Source organism: Cavia porcellus, unplaced genomic scaffold, assembly GCF_034190915.1.
Source record: "Cavia porcellus strain 051 isolate PalLab524CR breed Dunkin Hartley unplaced genomic scaffold, mCavPor4.1 scaffold_7, whole genome shotgun sequence".
Classification (NCBI taxonomy): domain Eukaryota; kingdom Metazoa; phylum Chordata; class Mammalia; order Rodentia; family Caviidae; genus Cavia; species Cavia porcellus.
In genome coordinates, this window is record NW_026947490.1 from 21,133,785 (window position 1) to 21,149,496 (window position 15,712).

The 15,712-nt window shown below is 40.5% G+C and overlaps 1 protein-coding gene across 5 annotated transcripts in view; it reads left to right on the plus strand.

The window, feature by feature from the left end:
- LOC100731634 (carcinoembryonic antigen-related cell adhesion molecule 5-like) overlaps nt 1-2,001 on the plus strand; it is a 77,387-nt gene extending 75,386 nt beyond the window's left edge. For all 5 annotated transcript variants that reach the window (XM_063252820.1, XM_063252819.1, XM_063252822.1 and 2 more), the window contains one exon: nt 129-2,001. The gene's annotated coding sequence lies outside the window, so the exon portion shown is untranslated. The remainder of the gene's footprint in view (nt 1-128) is intronic.
- Nucleotides 2,002-15,712: the final 13,711 nt, after the last annotated feature.

Here is a 15,712-nt window from a genome sequence, read left to right on the forward strand (position 1 = left end):
TGAGCAGAGAACAGCCCTTTTCCAAAGCTAAATGTTTGAAAGAGGTGACAGCATAGTGGTTGAAATTGTGGCAGGCACAGTGAGATTCCCTGATGATAATTTAATTGAAGGCTGCTTGTACTTTACAGGTGGATGAAATTGCATATTATTTCCTGAGTTTCAATAACCTGCAATCAAAGCAATCAACTTCACACTCTCCCGTCCCCACAGTAAAAGAAACAATTTACTCAGAAGTCAAAAAGAGTGACCCAACCTATCCTGTCACAGCACTGCTGACCCACTCCATGGCCTCCCTGGAGATTTCTTTACACTCTGAAGAAAAGGAAAAACAGCCCCCTACTCTGTCCTGCCACATGTAGCACCTCCAGGCTGCAAGGCCTCCCTCCAATGTCAATAGAGGAAAAGGTATACCGGGAACTCTGTAGGGAACCCAAATTCATGATCACTGAGAGCTGGTAAAGCCAATTTGGGGGAACACTTGCCAGCATTCCCTGCTGCTCCCTTTTCCCAGTCTAGAATTGTTTTAAAGTTATTTATTCAGAGCACACTCATTTCTTCCTACCCCACTTCTGTCCTGTCAGAATGTAACTTGAATTTGCCATCATTTAAGGATTATTTCTTTTTCCACTTAAGTGCATTTGCCAAAAGGAAAAAAGAGAGAAAAACTAAAACAAATAATAGCTTTTCCTTTCTCTCCAAATTGTCATGTGAACCTACCATACCCAAGAAAGTCAAATATGCAGCTAATAGTGCACTGAGAAATACTGTATTTTTGTCTCCTGTGATGGGGTCTAAAAACTTTCTGATTTGCTAGAATATCACCTAAGTCCTTTGGCAAGCCTGTCTCCAGAGAATCACTAAAAACAACTAGGAAAATGATTTGCAAAGCCTCAAAAGTAACTCCCAATAGAAAACGCAAGAGTGCACATACATCTTTAATACCTAGGAAGGCTTTATTCAAGGAAGTGCCTGGAAAAGGGGAAACTACAGCTTTATGAAGGAATTCAACTTTGAAGAGAGGCAATCTGCTGGGAACTCAGGAAAAGAACAGAGCTGTCCTTCATTCATTATTTACAATTATTGGTAAAGAATTCACAACTGGAGGCACGTGACTTTTCCCTTTTCTGAGACATTCTACCATTTTAAATTTTGGAACTTCTTACTTCTTTGAAAGGGTTATTTTCACTTAGCTGTATAAGCTGACCTGACCACCTTGGTATATAGGGAGCCACCAAAATCCCTCAGGCTCCCTTGGGCAGGACCTTCTCAAGGCTTTTTTCTCAAAGGCCTCCAAGAAAAATAAGAAGAGGCTTTGCTCATTTGTGTCAGAAATAGGCCTGACTCAGTTTCCAACCACGTCAGACCAGCTGCCTTTCCCCTCCATGTTGCCTCCTGTGCATTCTCTACCTGTCTGCCCTAGTGTCTCTTGTCTCAGGACACCTTGGCCTCTGCCAGGGTGTGTTTGAGCCTGGCAAAGTGGGAGCTCCCTAAAGGGAACCATAGGCTCCTACTGATGGATTTGTTTACAACCTGGGAAACTGCACTGGTGCTGATGCCCCTTAGGAATGAGGATCACAAGAGGCCATGAGGGCATAGGGGTTACCCGACCCTGGTTTTTCTGATCAGCCTCTGAAACTTTCCTTTTCTCCCATGGGCTCTATGAGTCCCAGTGGGAGTTAGAATAAAAAGGGACAAGAGAAGGAAGGCAAATGTCCTCCACAAGGAGCCTTTTGCTACACAGACTAAATGTGTTTGGGACTGTAAAAAAAGGTTTTATTTGATGATCTCTACTTGATCGCATGCTATGCCTAACAGGTCTCCTCTAAGAGAATTCACTGGGAGTTCTCCAACTCAGGTACCTCTTCCAGGGATTTATAGACCTGACACTGACTGTGTGCACTTTCCCTCCTCCATGCTGTGCTGGATTATTTAATTTTGCCTGGCTAAAGCCACTTCTGATTCTTTGTAAAATATATAATAAAAATATATATCAGACATCGATATGCTGCTTCATGTTAATACCGCGTTAGACAGTGTCTTCCTTACAGATAAAAGAAAAAATGGGTCAGTGAGGAGTCAAAGGAAGCCCAGTTTGAAATCTGTAGGTATGGATGCAGAGATCAGAGAATTAGCTAAATCCATTTGCACCTCCACTGCCACAGTGAGGGCAGCCGGGAGGAACCTGCTGGAAGGAACTGCTTGTCTTCCTCTGGGAAAGAAGGTGACTTAAAAGTGAAAGACTTCTTAGCCTCTTCATGAGGGGTGGAAACACCTCCCACATAGGTGACTAGTGAAGCAGAGGCAGCCACACAACTGTGGCTCTCAAGCATCTCCACAGATGGTCCTGTGGGGTCTCCAGCACCCTTCCACGTCTCCCTCCTTACCAGTTCCGTGTTATGCCCTCTTAATTATCCTGAACAGCTTTCATTTATTCCACTTTAACCTATTGTCTCATTTTCAACTCCTGGAAGCAGCTGAAATGTGTGTGATGTCTTTTCCTTCCTCATCCCATTTCTCATTCCTTAAACCAGGGAAGCAGAAAAAAATAGGTCTGCATCCCTTGATCAAACTCAGAGGTAGTTTCATGCTTTCACATCATCTAAGTCCACAGGTAACCTTCCTTTCTGGGGCTTCTCCCTGCAACCTAAATATTCCTCCTCACACCACAGCCAGGGCCAGGCCCTTCAGGTCTCCCTCCACCCTGCCCTGCCCTGGGCTTCACAGCCCTCCCTGCGGGGGGCTCCTTCATCTACTTCCTACTGCTTCCCTGAACTCCTGGCTGCCATGTCCAAATGCAGTCTACACAACTCCTGTAAACTGGCTTCCCCTCGGCTCACTCCTTTCTCTGACTGACTCCCCCAAAGTCTCCCAGCCCTGCTCTGTGGTTCTCACATTCAACACAGCATCTCCTCAAATCATATCGATTCGAACATCCCTCAGCTGTGTCATTCTCTCCATTCCCACAACCTAACTACTACACCAAGCTTTCAAATAGTAGGTACCACTCAGTACCTACTATTCGCTACTGTAACTGTTGAACAGGAAGTTAAATAAGCAGCGTGGGGGAAACTGCACAGAAACTTTCCGCAGAAGTCTTCCTACATACCGCTGCCCCATTACCTTCCTAAAAGCTGGTTCACGCTCCTACTGAAGCATAGACCGAGGCCTGTAAGTTCAAATCTTTTCTGTTTAATCTTTCCTACTTCCCTCGCTACCACTCCCTCGTGTCATCCCTCCACTCTAGCTCCATCTGTCTCCTACAAATCCCTGCTTGGCCTAAAGATTTATGCTGTTATAGGCAGATCTAAAACAGTGCTGGCAAAACCATAGCACAAGAGTTGTTTTTCTTTTAAGCAAAAGATATTAACACATTAGTTGATTTTTCTGAATTAAAACCATTCAGCTTTAATTGCAGTGTTGGTCCTTTGCAATACATAACTGAAGTGGACTTGGGGTAACAGCTGGACACTCACCACTAAGATATATGCCACCACTGACCTAAAATGTCCCCAAAAGGCACAGGTTTCAGAGGGGTATGGGGATTTGGGAATCATGATTGATCATGAAGGCTCTGACTTCATGTGGATTAGTGTATAAATAAGTTCAAAACCTGAATGGGTTTCCTAGGGGAGGTGTGTAATTGAGCAGGTCTTTGGGAGCATGGCTTTGAACATTACATGTTGTTCTGGCCCCTTCCTTTCTGGCTCCTTCATTCTCTCTTCCTGGCTTCAGAGATAGGAGCAGCTCTTCCCTGGCACACCCCTCCATTCCAGCCAGCTGTTAGGAAATGCTTAGGAAACTGTGGCCCAAAGCACAGGTGACATTGAGAAAAATGTAACACAGTTGGAAGAACATTCAGTGTGATGGGTATGAGATGAGTAATCTATTCTGCCAGTCGCAGAGAGATACTCACGAAGAAATTGTTGGAAATGGCTAAATTTCAAGGACTCACAGTAGCCAGTGTTGCGAGGTGAGGACTAACTAGTGCTCTCATATATTGCTGCTGGAAACAAAAATGAGACAACCATGCTACAGAACAGTTTGGGAGGCCACTGTGCTCTCTCTGGCAGCATATTTCTGTTCCTACCTTTTGTAAAGATAAAACTTCTCTTTTAAAAAGTGTGAAACTTTCCTTATGAAGTTAAACATGCACATCTATAATCTCACAATCCTACTTCTACATACCCAAGAGAAATTAAAACATATATCCACATGAAGAGTCATACAGGAATGTTTATAGCACTATTATTCATAAACAAATAATAGAAATAATCCAAATGTCTACTGACAGATGAATAAATAAACTACAATGAAATAAACTGCAATGAAAGGGCCAATAGCAGCTCAGAACTAGAACTGCAAACAAACAAAAAAAAAGAAACAAAGAAAAATAACGATAGATATCCTTGAATTTATAAGGAGGCAACCTGAAGATGATGGTTACAACACTAAGAGGAGGAAGCGGTTAGTGAACTCCCATGCAGGCCCACATGCTAACTCCTTTGCAGTCCTGTGGGAAGCACTCTGCCATCAGTGCAGCCTCAGCAGCCAAGCAGAGGCCTCGGCTCTGATACGCGGTGGAGGGTGCCAATGTGAACACGTATTATATTCTGTCAGAAAACAATGTTGCCCTGAGTAAGGAGGTGGTGGGTGGGCTGAGGGTAACCTTCGATCACACTCTCCCATTGCTCTAGCTCGACCTGTATGAACAGGCACCATATAAAGAGGTGACTTCAATTAAATCTTTAGTTTCAATTAAGCAAAGTGCCACAAACACTGATAAAACCAGGAAGGGCTCTTTCTCAACCCACCTTTGTTGACTGCACCCCTAAGAGGCACAAAACAAAGCAAAAGCACCGCATTCCCTGAGGTAGTCCACGCATCACAGCACTCACTGCCAAAGGCTGTCCCAGAGCAGTGCCTGGCCCCAGCCCATTTGCGGACAGCGAGACACAACAGCCATCAAGCCCAGGCTGTGCCTGCAAAAATGTGTAATAGTCATGGTACAAAAGAGAGGAAAAGAAAGTGCCCCAAACTATATAACTGCATGTATATTTAAGTGTATAAGATAGAAAATGATATCACAGAGTTTTATTGGATCAATGAACAGAACTGTTTGCAGTATCATTGATGGAATGTCCACTTTACAAGCTTTAATTTTGTGACTTGAACAATTATTTCTAAGATGACAGTATGTAATCCATTAACTAGTGATTTCCTACTGTTCATTTTTTTTCTGTAAATCTGTATAACTTGTGCCCTTTCTCTGCTTTTTTTTCTTTTCTCCTTAAATAAAATTTTTTTAAAAATTAAAAAAAAAAAAGAAAGAAAGAAAAGAAGACGCCTGTGAACAGCAGATCACCTTCCTGCATGCCTGTGACCCCTAATGGGGAAGGGAAGGCTGTGTTTGCTGGCTTTGAAGGGAGAAGTGAAATAGCTGAGTTTTCTTTGGAAGCTTGTGCTTGACATTTGTACCTTCCAAGTGACCAGCCACCTCCACCTTCTTACATTTATGGTGCACAGCGTTTGCTATGATTGTTTATAAAACTTCCAGAAATCCTGGGAAAGGTGTGCTTTCCTGAGAAGAATCCCAAGGGTTTCCTGAAACACTTGGATCTCTTGCAGGGTTCTTAGCAGAATACCATGCCTGCCTCTTCCCAGAGTCAGCCTATGTCACTGCCTGCATTGACACTGCAGTCCCGAGAGCCCCAGGGCTGCTCATTAAAGCCTAGTGGTTCTGTAGGACTGCTGCTCTGCTGGCTTTGTCTTCCAGGATTCAGGGTGCACAAATCTCAGGCCCACATTGGTGCTCTGGCATAGATGAGTTCTATGATTTGATTTGTCCACATATTACAGTATTTCTGTTAAGAATTACTTTCTAGATCTCCAAATGCCCTCTGACTTAACTCTTGCTATTGCACAAGACATTTGTGATGACCAGCAAAATGTTCATCATGAAATGTCCACAAAATGGGCTATCCTGCTTGTCATTGCAATTCTTACTGAGAATCATATTTTTTAGTTAGTTGTTAGCATAAAAGGATTTTTGAGATAGCATCTGGCCAGTTGAGGTTGGCCAGATGAACTCATTGTAACCCAGACTGGCTTCAAACACATGGCAACCCTCCTGCCTCTGCCTCCCAAGTGCTGGGATGCACGCATGCATCAGCACACCTCGCTAAACAAAACCCTTTTGCAGCCTGTTTTTATTTTTGTTGTGAGGCTGAATGACTCTGTGCATCTATTTTAGTTTGTATATGGAAACCACCAGGAAATCCCAAAGTCTTCTGGAAGTCATCAATATCGATGGAAAAGAAAATGTCAACATGAACAGTCAACAAGGACATAAAAAGATGCTCAATATAATGACTCTTTATGGGAATGCATATGGAAACCACTCAGTACCTACTATTCACTACTGTAACTGTTGAATAGGAAGTTAAATAAGCAGCGTGGGGGAAACTGCACCAAAACTGGAAGCCTCACACACACCTTAAGGAAAAAGGAAAGCGGCAGCCACTGTAGAAAGCAGAGCCCAGCTGTGAGATCCCATGGCCAGCACACCACGAGGTGTGTTCTGGGAGAATGAAACAGTGATTCAAATACTTTTCTGCACCATAACATTCCCACAGAAGCCTTCAGCACAGGAAATCTGGGGAAACACCCTAAGTGTCCCTAATGGATAAATACCTAAATAAATGAGGCACATAAATGCACTTGAATATTAGCCATGAAAATCAAAGTTCCGGTGCCAGCTCCAACAATGGTAAACCTGAAAAGAAACAAAAACCACAATGGCACTTGTTTAGTTTAATTTATATGAAATACCTAGAATAGGACAATTCCCAGAGGCAAATTGAGTAGCTTAGGGGCTACCATGGGCTGGGTGAGAAGGGATGAGGTGTTACTCATTAATGGCTAGACTTCCAGTTCGGGTACGAGAAATTCTGGATATTGGACCAATTGTTATAAATATGAATGTAATTAGGGGCATTTATTTATTTATATTCTTAAAGTGTTCAAGACAGCCCATCATTGTCATCTATCATTTGCAGTGATTTTCTAAAGTCTCTGCAAGGCCAGATGGCATAACCTGTAACCTCAGCCCTGTAGAAGGCCAGGACAGGAGGACCTCAACTTTGAGCTGAGCCTAAGAAACATTAGGTAACGATACCTCAAAATTGAGAATGGGCTGCGGATGTAACTCAGTGTGAAAGCTCTGGGTCCAATCCCCAGTACCACCCAATAACAATGTTTGAGAAAGATATACAAAAACATACACAAGGTGGCAAGGTGAGGTGGTGCACCCCATCATCTCCCCACTTAGGAGGCTGAGGCATGAGGATTATTGCAGGCCCCAGGCCAGCCTGAACTGCATAGATAAATGCTGTCTCAAAAGGACAAACAGAAAGCAAAAACCATACATCCTCTTCCAATATGCAACTACTCATACGTGTTTGAAATATAGACCCTTCAGGTGAAGGATTTAGAAACTGGGAAGGACTGAGGTGGTAGGAGAACCCGTGACTGCAGGCAATGCCATCTGTAGGGTAAGGTTTCAGGGACACCTTCAATTTCTATGTAGATGGACTGAACTATAGGTTGGGCCTGCCTGTGTCCTCCCTGGATGGCCTCTCCCCTCTGTCTCTCTGACTCTGTTGTGGTTACCTCGCCCCCTTACTCTATGGGTCATTGCAGAAGTGTACAGGCTGTGAAACCACCCCTGACAAGCCAGGGTCCTCAGATAGGCAGGAAGGAGTAGGTGGGACATGGGAGGTTCCTGTTAGGGTTTCTGGGGCAAGGGATGTTTGAGGCTGCATCTCCACCTCCTGAGTGCAAGCTCACATTCAGGGAAGTCCTTTCCTGAGTGTGGACCGTGTGTTGCAGAGTTGCCCCAGAGGCCTTGATGAGACCTAGCCCACTGACTGCCCCATCACTTCTGATTCTTCCAGGTGATGGGAAACCCTGTGCCTGGTAGAATCTGCAAAAAGTGCAGACTGGACAAGCCCACAGCAGCCCTGGCAATGCCCACAGACACAGGTCCTAGTGAGACAGACTTTCAAGACAAAAACTCACAGTCACTGTCCCCAGTGGTCACATGCGGACATCTCAGCGTGGCAATCCAGCCACTATGCCAAGAGCTTTCCCTTCCACAGTGATGGGCACTCTGGCATTGGTCCTGTGTCACCAGTCCATGCCACTACCTCCTCGAATTCCTCCCTGATTCCATGGCAACTAATCCAGAGGCTTCATCCTGGAACTTTCTGAGGACTGGGACTGGGCAGCTGCCTTTGTCTATGGGAAGATCAGGGTCCCAGGAGCCTAGGGCAGAGCATTGAGCCCTCTAGTGGACACATCCCATCCAGGGGCACAAAGAGGCCAGGGAGGGCAGAGGTGAAGCTGAGCTTGGACAAAGGGCAGGTGCAGAGAATCAAGTGAAATGAGGGAGAGGGGCTGAGGTCAGCAGGGGTGGGGGGGTGGGGTGAGGGGAGGATCTACGTAGGCAGAGGAAGGGTGCAGTGCAGGGTTCAATTTACACTGACACTTGGGGCTGCTCATCTTTGTGGGGTTACCTGCATCTTGTGGAGTGTTTGGCAACAACAGGAGGCTCTGCCCAGTGAGTACCAAAAGCACTCCCTCCCACAGGTGTGACAATCACAGCTGATTCCAGACACTGCCAAATGTCCCTGGAGGGCAAAACTCAGCTTAGCTCAGAATCACTGATGCCTTGAAGCCTGACGGGTTGGGGGGCAATTACTGACACCAGGAGTTCCAGACCAGGTGCATAGAGTAACCTCAGTATTTTAGGAATCAATCGATCTTTCTATGGAATTCAACAACAATGTGACTCAGAGGAGCCTATGACTCTTGTACAGAAAAATGAAATTGGTTATTCATCTTTTCCTCCTTAAGAATTTCCTGGCACTGGAGCAGCTCAGAGGGTCCAGGATGCCAGCATTGGCCTTCCCTCTCCTGGCTGTGCTTGGCGGACTGTGGAGTTCTAAGCAAGCAGGCGGGCGCCACGGGTTCCAGAGGCTGGGCTTGAGCCAGCCTGCTCCACCACCAATGACCCTCTATCAATCCAGGGAACTGGGTGCCAGAGTCCCAGGAGCCCAGGGCACAGAAGAAGATTTCCAACAGACCTTGAGGAAGCCTTAGAATAACACTTGAAACACTTGAAACACAGAAATATAAGAAAATGACAAAACGAAAGATCAAATTACGATCTCAATCCTCCAGCCCATCCAAAGAAAGCTTAGAAGCAATGTACATAAAAGAAAATATATGCCATACAGCTCAAATATCGAAGCAACTAAAATAAACAAGCAACTCCAGGAAGCTTTAAAGGAATTCAAACTAGAAATATCTCCCAGGTAAAAGAAGAAATGATAAATAAAATGAAATAGATGCTGAACATATCTAAAGAAAACACAGTTAAAAAATTGGAGGAACTAAAAAAAAGATAGAATCCCTAGATGAGCAATATAAGAAACAAACCAAATACATAAAGCAGATGCTCAGAGATATACAGAAAATCAAAAATTCCATTGAAAGCTATAAAAACTGCCTCAATCAAAGTGAAGATAGAATTTCAGACCTTGAAGACAAGATTGCAGCTAGTGAATAGGAAAGATAACATCTTTTAAAAATAACAAGGAATCAAGAAATAATTCAACAACTGCAAGATGACGCAAAGAAAAACAATGTAAGATTGATAGAAATTAATGAAAAAGAAAGGGATGACATAAAGGACATCAAGAGGATATTTAGAGAAGTCATAGCTGAAAATTTCCTGAACATGAGATCAAAAACCAACATCAGAATCAGTGAAGCATATAGAACTCCAAATAGTCGTAACCAAAAAAAAAAAAAAAAAACTACACACAGACACACTAATCACCATCCCAGAAATCCAACATAAGAACACAATATTACAAGCTGTCATAGAGAAAAGACAGATCACTTATAAAGAAAAACCTATCAGAATCACAGCAGACTTCCCAGCACAAACAATAAAGTCAAGAAGAGCATGCAGTGAAGTACTCCAGATTGTTGGCAAAATGATTTCCAACCTAGAATGATGTACACTGAAAAACTGTCCTTCAAGATCAATGGTGAAATAAGATACTTCCATGACAAAGAACCACTGAAGAACTTCACAATCACCAAACCAACTCTGCAAAAAATGTTGAAAGACAGTTTAGATACACAAAGGAAAAAAACACTAAGCAAAGCAGATAGTTAAACAGAACAGAAAGATAAAAATGCAACAGCAGAAAGACAACATGTCAACAATAAACCAACATATAACAGTTATAACCATTAATGTAAATGGTCTCAATGCACCAATTAAAAGAAACAGACTGGCAGAATGGATCAAGAAACAAAATCCAACCATATGCTGTCTACAAGAAACCCATCTAACCCAAGAGGATACTCACAGATTGAAAGTTAAAAGATGGAAAACAATACTTCATGCAACAGGAACCAAAAAAAGCAGGTGTAGCCATTCTGTTTGCAGAAACTGTGAACTTTAAACCAATAATGATCAGAAGAGATAAAGAAGGTCACGATGTACTTGTTAGGGGAAAACTTCAAGAGGAAGAGATAACTATTTTAAATATATATGCACCAAATTCCACAGCACCCAGTTATATAAAACAAGTATTACAGAAATGAAAAAATCAAATTATCAGTAACACATTTCTAACAGGAGACCTTAACACACCATTGACACCAAGGGACAGATCAACCAGACAGAAAATCAGCAAAGAAATAAAAGAACTGAATCACACATGTGAACAAATGTACTTGATGGACATATACAGAATGTTCTAGCCAACGGCATCACAATACACATTCTTCTCAGCAGTACATGGGTCATTCTCTAAACTAGACCTTATATTATCTCACAGAACATATTTAAATAAATGCAAAAGAGTTGAAATTATCCTTGCATGTTATCAGATCATAGCACTTTGAAATTAGAAATTAATGATAAAAGATACTGCAAAAATCCCACAAACACATGGAAACTGAATAACACATTCTTGAGTAATCAGTGGGTCACAGGGGAAGTTAAAGAAGAAAATAAACAATGCCTACAAGCAAATGAAAATACAAATATAACTTACCGGAATTTGTGCAATGCAATGAAAGCTGTCCACAGAGGAAAATTTATTGCACTGAATCCCAACATCAGGAAAACAGAACGAATACAAATAAATAAATTGATGGTACACCTCAAACATCTAGAAAAGGAGGAGCAAGTCAAGGCCAAAGCCAAAAGAAGAGAGGAAATTATAAAAATCAGAGCAGAAATCAATGCAATAGAGACTAAGAAAACAATCCAAAGAATCAATGAATCAAAGAGTTGGTTCTTTGAAAGAATAAATAAAATTGATAAGCCCGTAGCCAACCTTATTTTAAAAAGGGAAGAAAAAGCTCAAATTCATGTAATAAGAAATGAAAAAGGTGAAATCACCACAGACTGTATAGAAATACAGATCATCAACAGCTGTTTTGAAAACCTCTACTCTCAAAGATTTGAAACACAAAAGAAATAGATTCCTAGAAACATATGTAGTACCAAAGCTAGGTCAAGAGGATGTAAAACTGCTGAACAACCCAATCTCTATTAATGAAATTGAGAATGTAATTAAGTCCTTACCTACAAAGAAGAGCCCAGGCCCACATGGATTCACTGCAGAATTCTACAAGAAATACAAAGAGGACCTAATGCCAACACTCCTCAAACTCTTCAATGAAATTGAAAGGGAAGCAATCCTTCCTAAGTCATTCCTGGAAGCAAATATTACTCGACTACCAAAACCTGAGGAAGATCCAACTAAAAAAGAGAACTACAGACCAATCTCTCTAATGAACAGAGATGCAAAAATCCTCGACAAAATATTGGCAAATAGGATGCAGCAAATCATCGAGAAGATTACACAACATGACCAAGTGGGAGTCATTCCAGGCATGCGGAAATGGTTCAGCATACGTAAATCAATAAATGTAACCCACCATATCAATAAAGCCAAAACTAAGAATCACATGATCATTTTATAGATGAAGAAAAGCTTTCGATAAGGTCCAACATTTATTCATGATAAGAACTTTACAGAAAATTGGAATAGATGATCTTTACCTCAATATAATAAAGGTCATCTACAACAAACCAACAGACAGCATCATACCAAATGGCCAAAAATTGAAGGCCTTTACTTTAAAATCAGGCACAAGACAAGGATGTCCCCTGTCACCGCTCCTATTTAATATAGTACTGGAAATACTAGCCAGAGCAATTAGGCAAGAGAGAGAAATAAAAGGAGTACAGATAGGAAAAGAAGAAGTTAAATTATCATTGTTTGCACATGACATGATACTCTACATAGAAGATCCCCTAAACTCCATTGAAAGACTCTTAGATACAATAAATGAATTCAGTAATGTAGCTGGATACAAAATCAGTACTCAAAAATCAATAGCATTCCTATACACTAACAACAAAATCACCGAGAAAGATCGAAGAGAAGCCACACCCTTCACACTAGCAACCAAAAATATGAAATATTTAGGATTTACTCTTACAAAAGAAGTCAAAAATTATACAGGGAAAATTATAATACACTGAAAAAAGAAATTGATGTTGCTCTCAGAAAATAGAAAGACATCCTTTGCTCATGGATAGGAAGAATAAATATTGTGAAAATGGCCATTCTCCCAGAACTCTTATACACATTCGATGCAATCCCAATAAAAATACTATTAACATATCTGATAGATCTAGAGAAATCACTCCTAAAATTCATCTGGAGCAAGAAGAGACCTAGAATAGCAAATACAGTTCTAAGCAACAAATGCAAGGCAGGAGTCATCACAATCCCTGACTTGAAGTTATACTGCAAAGCAACCGTAGTAAAATCAACATGGTACTGGAATCAAAAAAAAAAAGAGAAAGATCAATGGAATAGAATAGAAGATACAACCACAACTACAAAACACACTCAACCACCTTGTCATTGATAAAGGAGCCAAACAGGTTTGCTGGAAGAACGACAGTCTCTTTAATAAATGGTGTTGGAAAAACTGGCTCTCCATTTGCAGAAAAATAAAACTAGACTGATGCCTATCACCATGTACTAAATTAAAATCTAAATGGATCAAAGATCAGAATATTAAAACAGAAACACTAAATCTTTTTTTAAATTTTATTTAAAAGCAAAAAGAGAAAAACCAAAACAAAACAAAGCAATGTGAGGGTACAAGCAATACAGAACTACAAAAAAAAGTATGAAATCACCAGTTAATAGATTACATATTATCATCTTAGAGATAGTTGCTCAAATCACAGTATCAAAGCATACAAAGTGGACATTCAAACAGTGAGACTGCAAACAGTTGTGTTCAATGATCCAACCAAAAACATTAATATGGTCAGCTATTTAACACCCCTAAACACACTTGCTGCTGTATCCTTTAGAGCACATTTTTTCCCTCTCTTTTTACAACAAAATTTACACATTTTGGCTTTTATTACTCCTTAGTTCTTATTACTTTTTTGGAGGGGGAGAGAATAAAGTCAAATATGGCAAAACAAAGCTTTCAGTCAAAACCAAGGATAGACATAGCACATGATGTAAAACAGAGTACAAGGTTATCAACAATGGTTATCAGCAATGTCTGTTTCCTTAAAAAGAATTGTCTATCTCATTAGATATTATAAAGTTGAACACAACAGTAGAGAACAAGACCAATAAAACTTAAGCATTTTAAACATTACAGGACTTCCAAAGGAGACAATAGTCAAACCAGAATGGGCATCTTAGTGAATCTTATTGCCTTCAAAGTAGTTGCCTATACCCCCAAAATTGGTACTATCATACAGAATGGAACAGAGTCTAATCAGTCAAAACAAGATAGTGGGAGTATTACAGGACTTCAAACAAGTTAATAGGAAATCAAAAAAAGTTACTATTATATATCCTGCTAATTTTTTTAATTTTTCCCCTTAATTAAAAAAACATAAAAAATAACTAAATAATTTTTTAATGAATAAGGGAGAGATTGAGATAAAACAGGACATAATAATATAACAATACAGGTCAAAGCATGACTGTTTCAGCAACCTAGTGTTTCACCACCAAATAACCCGACTTAATAGTAGTTACCATAGTGTCTGTCTTTTTCCTTGAAATATTTGAATAAAACTTCATATACTATAGCTTCAAATATTTTCATATCAAGAAGCCCAGAATAAAGCCTTTCCAAATAATAAGTGAAAACTTTACAAGGCTTCAAGGCCACATAATGGGGAATCATGATTACCACATATTTTTACATATTTGAATCATTTCTTACATTAGGGAAATTATTCGGTATTCACACATGCGAGATTGATTTATTTCACTTATGAGTATGGTCTCAAGCTGCGCCCATTTATTGATGAATATCTCAATGTGATCCTTCTTTATAGCTGAATAATACTCCATTGTATAGAAATACCAAAACTTTTTTATCCATTCCTCAGTTGATGGACACTTGGGTTGTTTCCAAGATCTGGCGATTACAAATTGTGCTGCTATAAACATAGGTGCACATATATCCCTGTAATATGATGCTTTCAATTCTTCTGGTAATATGCCTAGAAGTGGAATAGCTGGAATAAATGGGACTTTCAATCCCAGCTTTTTGAGAAATCCCCAGACTGACCGCCACAAAGATTGCACCAGTGTACACTCCCACCAATACTGTAGGAGAGTTCCTTTTGCCCACAGCCTCTCCAGCATTTGTTGTTGTTGGTTTTCTTTATCCTGGCCATTCTTTCAGGAGTGAGATGATATCTCAGTGTTGTTTTAATTTGCATTTCTCTAATGACCAATGACGATGAACATTTTTTCATGTATTTATTTGCCATTTGTATTTCTTCATCTGAGAAGTGCGTATTCATCTCAGATGCCCATTTTTGGACTGGATCTTTGAATTTTGGGGGTCTGAGTTTTTAATTCTTTATATGTTTTAGACAAGAGTCCCTTGTCTGAGAGAGAGTTCACTAAAATTTTTCCCAGTTTGTGGGTTTTCTTTTCACTATGCTGGAGGTTTCTTTTGACATGCAGAAACTTTTTAATAAGAAGTGGTTCCACTTATTCATTCTGGGAAGTATTTCCCGTGTGGTTTGAGTCCTGTTCATGAATTCTCTACCTACTCCTATGTCTTCAAGGTTTCTACCCAATTTGTCTTCCAATAGATTTAGTGTTTCTGTTTTAATATTCAGATCTTTGACCCATTTAGATTTTAATTCAGTACATGGTGATAGACACGGGTCTAGCTTTAGTTTTCGGCATATGGAGAGCCAGTTTTTCCAGCAACATTTATTAAAGAAACTGTCATTCTTCCAGTGAACCTGCTTGGCTCCTTTATCAAAGATAAGGTGGTTGAGTGTTTGTAGTTGTGGTTATATCTTCTAATCTATTCCATTGATCTTCGGCTCTGTTTTGATTCCAATACCATATTGATTTTACTACTGTTGCTTTGTAGTAAAACTTCAAGTCAGGGATTGTGATGCCTCCTGCCTTGCGTTTGCTGCTTAGAATTGCCTTTGCTATTCTAGGTCTCTTCTGGTTCCAGATGAATTTTAGGAGTGATTTCTCTAGATCTATAAGGTATGTTGATGGTATTTTTATTGGGAGTGCATTGAATCTGTATAACA